This window comes from Herpailurus yagouaroundi, unplaced genomic scaffold (genome assembly GCF_014898765.1).
Source record: "Herpailurus yagouaroundi ecotype Mexico unplaced genomic scaffold, PumYag 210, whole genome shotgun sequence".
Classification (NCBI taxonomy): domain Eukaryota; kingdom Metazoa; phylum Chordata; class Mammalia; order Carnivora; family Felidae; genus Herpailurus; species Herpailurus yagouaroundi.
In genome coordinates, this window is record NW_024412441.1 from 26,087,583 (window position 1) to 26,094,232 (window position 6,650).

At 44.5% G+C, this 6,650-nt stretch overlaps 1 protein-coding gene across 3 annotated transcripts in view; it reads right to left on the reverse strand.

The window, feature by feature from the left end:
- The window catches only part of ST6GAL2 (ST6 beta-galactoside alpha-2,6-sialyltransferase 2), an 85,214-nt gene that overhangs the window by 77,541 nt on the left and 1,023 nt on the right, over positions 1-6,650 (reverse strand). Inside the window, exon 1 of one of the 3 annotated variants that reach the window (XM_040454138.1) lies at positions 6,388-6,586. The exons of the other annotated variants lie outside the window; for them this stretch is intronic. The gene's annotated coding sequence lies outside the window, so the exon portion shown is untranslated. Of the gene's footprint in view, positions 1-6,387; positions 6,587-6,650 lie in introns of those variants that run through there. 3 annotated transcript variants of the gene reach the window in all.

Here is a 6,650-nt window from a genome sequence, read left to right on the forward strand (position 1 = left end):
TCAACTCTCCCGGCTACTAATTTTGAACATAAGGCAGAGGAATACTGTTTGTACTGTTATTGTAAGGAGGAAAACTGCCCTTTGAAAAATATCAATCAAATACCTACATATACATGACATACATACAGATACACAAATACTAATATAAAGTAAACCATGTTGCACTTGTCAGCTTCCTGGTATTCATTAATTGCTCCAAAAAGTACCTTATGAACCAGAGGGTTTCAAAAAAAAATTTTTTTTTGAACACTTGAGCTTGCTGCTGTTTTAGTTATTTTACCTAAAGTTTAAAGTGATGAGACGACATCGGGGCAACTTCAAATGGTTATCAGAGAAAGATTAACTCACACCCACTATTGGGCCAACACCAGTTTGACCCCAAACCCTCTAAAATGGCTCCACTTCTTTCACCCAGCAAGTAGCTAACTAATGTATAGGACCCCGGCATTGGTTTTCCAGGCTGCCCTGCCCGAGAGGCCTCCCTCGTGAACGTCAACAGTCAAAAACATTCTGCAAACCACCAAAGGGACCTTGAAGATGCTACTGTTGTTAAAGAATATTTACAGATACACACACTCTCACACATATACACATAGAAGTAAAAGTGTGTTTTCCCATACCTATCCTATTAATAATAAATCCAAGTAAAGCTTAAACGACCTTAAACATTTCTATCTTCACACAAGCCACTGGCAATCTGGAACATGCAATTCTCTCAGAGATAAGTAATACAGGAAAAAGAATGTTCTTCTCTCCGTCAGAAGGCCAAGGCTCTAAGTCCTGATTTTCTCACTCAACAGTTGTGAATCCCAACAATTCATGCATTAAGTATGCGAATTCAGGTTCCCACTCCAAATTACTAATGGTAAACCATATTAATGCAGGGATGCAGTCCCCCTGTATTTGCAAGTTTATGTGTGCACACGTCTGTGCACGTGTGTGTGCGTGTTCTTGTTATATTTTTATTTTTTACTTATTTTTTTAAGTTTATTTATTTTTGGAGAGAGAGAGAGCAAAGGCAAAAGGCAGAGAGAGAGGGAGAAAGAGAATCCCAAGCAGGCTCCATGTTGTCAGCACACAGCCTGACACAGGGCTTGAACTCACAAACCCTGAGATCGTGTCCTGAGCCCAAACCAAGAGTTGGATAGATATGTAACCGAATGAGCCTCTCAGGCATGTTCTTTTTAATGACAGTGGGAAGGAAGGAAGGAAGGGAGGGAGGGAGGGAGGGAGGGAGGGAGGAAGGAAGGAAGGAAGGAAGGAAGGAAGGAAGGAAGGAAAGAAGGGAGGGAGGAAGGAAGGGAGGGAGGAAGGAAGTCCTCTTTTCTGTATGGGGGATACACTTTTACTAATTTTAAAATAGAATTTACAGAGCAAGATCCCTCTTCTCACAGTAAACCCAAATCCACTCATTCAATCACGTGTGCACTTACAGTTCCACAGCATAACTGGGTTAACTGTATCATTCAGAAAATATACCAATCTTATCAGTACCTTTTCTACCTGTTTGTGGTCAGAGGTACAAAGACAGGTTTTAAGCACCTAGTAATATACTTATCTTCCAGAAAAAAAAATCATCACTACACTTTCAAGGAAGCCACTTTTCAAATTTCTTTCTGAATAATGAAAGCTATCGGATTATCTAAGAGATTTACCCTCTTCCAAATTTAATTTAAAGCTAAGTCATTTTAGAAACCACAATTACCAACATGCAAGAACCTCTACTTGAAAAATTTGTATAATTTGAACATGGAAAACCAATTGTTTTAAATTTAATAATGCGTTTCCCTCTCGGGCTCAAAGACTAGGAGCAGCCAAGAGCAGAACATAACGTGTGAATTATAAACTTCTGAAAGCAGAAGGTTATAATCAAGATATCACAGGATTTTTCTTTACAGTGTCTTCTCTAACGCTTTAGCCAATATATTTCTCAATGTCCCAAGAGACTACTTTCTGAGCTTCCTCTCCTCACTGACCCAATAACTTAGAGAGTAGGGATCATTTTTTCAAGTCTTTGCTTAAATTTTTCCTTGGAAATTTCACTTGATGAGAAACCCTTCATATGAGCCTGATTTTCAATAGAATACTGACTGCCTGGGATATTCTCAACTGCAGGGGTCGTTTTTAGGTTGCATTTCCTGCCTTTTTCTGCTTCCAGGTTCCAGTGAATCTGCTGGCTTTGTGTAATGAGTGCCCCACCAGCCCCTTCCATCCTGTTATAAAAATCTTTCTGGGGGCGCCTGGGTGGCGCAGTCGGTTAAGCGTCCGACTTCAGCCAGGTCACGATCTCGCGGTCCGGGAGTTCGAGCCCCGCGTCGGGCTCTGTGCTGATGGCTCAGAGCCTGGAGCCTGTTTCCGATTCTGTGTCTCCCTCTCTCTCTGCTCCTCGCCCGTTCATGCTCTGTCTCTCTCTGTCCCAAAAATAAATAAACGTTGAAAAAAAAAAAAATCTTTCTGATCCAGCAAGCTCAGCCATGGTTTGAGACGAGCAAGCTCAAGGTCACAGCCCTTCTCTGACCCCAAATACAGACCACAAGAGGAGTCATGCCTTTTCCTCCACAGAGTCTGAGCATAGTCTCAACAGCATGGACTTTGGAACACCCAAACCCAGGGCTGCTTTCCCACTGTGGGACTTTTGAGGAAGGCACTTTATCTTTCTGAGGCTCAGTCTCCTCACCTATGAAATGGGGATAACAATACACCCCAGGGTTGTGGCTAAGGTATACTGGGATAACCTATGCAGAGCAGGTGGCAGGGTATAATCCATAATAAGTCTGAAGCAATTGCTGTTATTATTCTTTGAGTTACTACTCCCTTCTGCGCTACATGGTGTTTGAAGGGATACGAAGCACAGTAACTAAAGGTGAATTCTCCTCTGAGCATGGGAATTCACTTTTATGTCAGAATATACAATTCTCAATTTCACGGAATCTCAGCATGAGGAGACACCTTGGAGAGGATTTAAGCTAAGCCTCCATTTCCCAGCCCTGGAAACCAGGCCCTGGGAAGGCTCAGACTTGCTCCAGTGACCTGTGGTGCAGGGACAGCACTCCCGAGAACTCAGGTTTGAGGGCGCCAGCCAAGAATTTCCTTTGCAGCTTCTTCACTGAGAAAGTCCAGTGCAAACTGCAAACCCAACCCTCACATCCTTCTAGCTTGTTAGAGCTGATGTCTGCCTGGAATTCAGAATTTTTTCCTAGAGAAGACCACAGGGGGCAGCAGAACCTGGAAGGGGGCACAGAGCACGTCTGTGCAGACCAAAATCCCTGAGAGAGTGGGTAGTATTTCTCTGATGCCACTTGCATCCAGAGAGCAATTCTTCCCCAAATCAGAAGGGTCTTGGCACAGTGGGATGGCCAAGAAGAACCTGCAAGTGGCCAAGTGAAGACACTGGCCAAGCAGCTGCTGGTACCCCATTTTTACCAAAGCAGCAGGTCTAGGACCCATGCTAGTGCTGGACCAAACCACTGATAAGGACAAAGCCTCAGGAGTGCCAGTTCATATATCACATCCTTTAAACACACGGCCGCTATTTCACCCACAGCTTGGGTGGGTTCCAAGCATTACAACTGTTCCCCATCCATCCCAGGGGGGGGGGGCATGGAATTTCGGATCAGGATGGGATTTGATAAGGGGCATAATAAATCCATATTTCTCTGATGCTTTTTTCCCCCCCCCCCCCCGATTCTTCTGTCTGTGCTCTGTGTACTTAATAATGCTTCCAAACAAATCTCTCCAAAGTAGGAAGGAGCGCTTTCAGAAAAATGACAGATAATGCTAAACAGAAAGTCTGAAGTTAATCCACTAACAGCAAGCAGCTGGGCAACTTCTAGAGCGCACACTCAGTTCTTGCCCTTGACCTCAACCTGTTGAGAATACTGAAAATTGCTATGTAAATGTACACCTGCACTTTCTGGATTCCAAAATTAGTGTCTGATTCTATGTAATTATTTCTCTGACAGTCAGTTGTGAACTTCATCCCATAGTTCTTCTTTGAGGAGGCTCAAAAACTTAAAACTTAACATACACCTAGCATGAGGGCACTATTTTTTGCTTAGACATGTAAACAAGTCAAATTAAGTATTTCATTTAATCTAAGCAATTAAAATTTATGATCATATAACAGAAGACCCAGGAGGGTAAAACACATTACAATGAAAGAGAAGGTGAATATTTAACAGACTGTCCCTATTATCAACACATAAGATATTTTTATTCAAAAGTATCAGGAATGAGGCATGAAATCTGAAAATCAACTAAGTTTCTCAAAGGGCAAATATTTCTAAGTTTTTTGGAATGCAACCCATCGTGTATCTATCTAAGCAGCAAATGCAGGAAACTGAGAATTAGTTTGTCAATTTAGGGAAGATTTAAGTGCTTGGCAAATGCTTGGATACATTCTGCACCCACAGTACACAATTGCAGTTAGTATAAGCAATAGATAGAGACTCACACAGGTAAATCATCTCAGAAAGAGAATCTCAGGGGAAAAAAAAGCTCTAGAGAAACAAGCACCTAGAAGAATTTCTCAGCAACCCCTTCGCTATTTAACCTATCTCACTGGCTGACCAGAAATCCTTCCCGACACCAACTTAATTGTTCACCCCCTTCTTACGTGTCCTCATCAGAAACTGAGCCTAGTTGATTGACTCCCCTTCCCTGCCTAATAAATCTATTCACATATTTTCAAACATTAAGTTATCTCAGGCTTGAATCCTCCTGCCTGCATATCCTCACTTTATCTTTACTTCCTAGATGGCGTGCACAACATAAGAAACCCCCCAAATGCTGGTCTCTGCTCTGAACACTCTCCAACAGTCCCTACCTTCTGTCTGAACTCTGGGGCTCAGGATTCCACAAAGAGCTGAGGCTCCTACCACACGTTCGTCAAGAGACTTACCTCAAAACTAAGCGTCAGCTGCATTTTACAAAAAGGTAAAATGCTAAAATTCATATCAATCACAATAAAAACTGGATCAAGAATTCCAACATGTTTGAGTGCCCCCATTTTTCACTGTGGCTGTAAAATTCAAGGCGACTGCCCTACTATTTTAGGTTGTTCTCCATTTTCATCATAATACTCATTCACCATTGTCATCAGCTTTTCTAAACCTTTAGTAGGAAATGCAAACCGCGGAGTGTTGCAAAAGTCTGGTGGTCAAGTTCAGAAAAATAATGGAGGAGCAAAGTGGGTAAAAATAAGTTCAAGGCCATTTAAAGGAACTGTTAGCCCTAAGTTCGCAACAACGGGATCACACACAGCATTTCAGGTTTTGAAATTCGTCGTTAGTCACAATTATTTCAAAATGGCAAAAATATGTTGAGCAAAATTTCAAAAAGAAAAAAAAAACTGTAAATATCAAGTAACCCGCACGAGGCTTTTTAAATACGTACAAAGCACTTCACTCACAATGTGTTGCAAGCGCTCCAACAATACCCTCACCCAAGCAGCCAGTCCCCGTGGGAGATCAGCAAGCCCCTTCGCTGTTAGAACGCAAACGGTACAGAAAACAAAGATTGCTACCAAATATGGTTTGCGTCTCCTCCAATTTTCAATATGACCCTGTAAAAATAAGTTCACAAAAAAACAGCCAAGCATTACTTTTCTCCCAAAGTGCTTCTCGGATTATAAAACAGCTTTGAAAGTTCAGCCTGACAAAACAAATATGGTACTAGGAGGAGAGACCTGGAAGGCAACCACAAAAAGTCTCATTTAAATTCCTGGAAAGCAGGGCTTCTCCAAACACAGCTATTCAGCTCGCTTTGGAAGGCATCACTCGCTGCGAGCCACAAGTTGAACTTCACTCCCCGCCCCAGCAGCACCGTCACATCCGAAAGAGACGGGTGTTAACGTTGCTTACTCAAAAGAATTCATCAAATATCTTCTCCCTACACGGTGCAAAGTGTAACAACTTAAAAGCAAGAGTTTTCCCCCAGCAAGCGCGTAAGAATTAACACCCGGGTATTTGGGATTCTAAGGATCCCGTCTGTCCCTAAACATACCTACAGCAAACTAGAAACCAACAGAACACACTTTAAGCCTTAAGAAGCGCAGTCTTGCATGGGGGTGGGGTCAAGAAAGGCAATTAAAAATCTCGATTTCCTCCCAGAGCCAAATTAAATAAAATAAAGGATCGCCGTTTTATTGATTGAACCGCAGGAGCACAACTGTGTCTGCCCGTCCCCAAAGCTCAAGCCCTCAGGTTCACTCACCCTCTCGAAGAATGTCCTGTTTCTCCCCCAAAACCCTCAGCGTCCCCTCACCCCCCTACACAGGTCTGGCTCCCGGCCACCGAGTCTAACTCCGTGCCGAGAAGCGCACAGGCTGCGGCGACCCGAAGGCAGACGTCGCCCCACTGCCCGAGCCCCGCGCCCTCCCCTACCAACCTTCTCCGGACGACGCGCCTCGCACCGTCCGACCCCGCGGTGCTCCGCGCTCCCCCGTCCGCGCGGCGCTGGAGTCGGAGACGTGCGTGTCACATTTTATTCTCCGGCAGCCGCTCGGGCGCGCGCGCCACGCGCTCCCACACTCACACGGCCGCCCGCGGGAGCTGGGACCCGGGGCCGGGGGCGCCCGACGCGCGCCGCGGAACTTGGGGGCTGCGAACGCCGAGCGCGCGGCTCAGATCCTGCTGCCGGTGGCCGCCCCC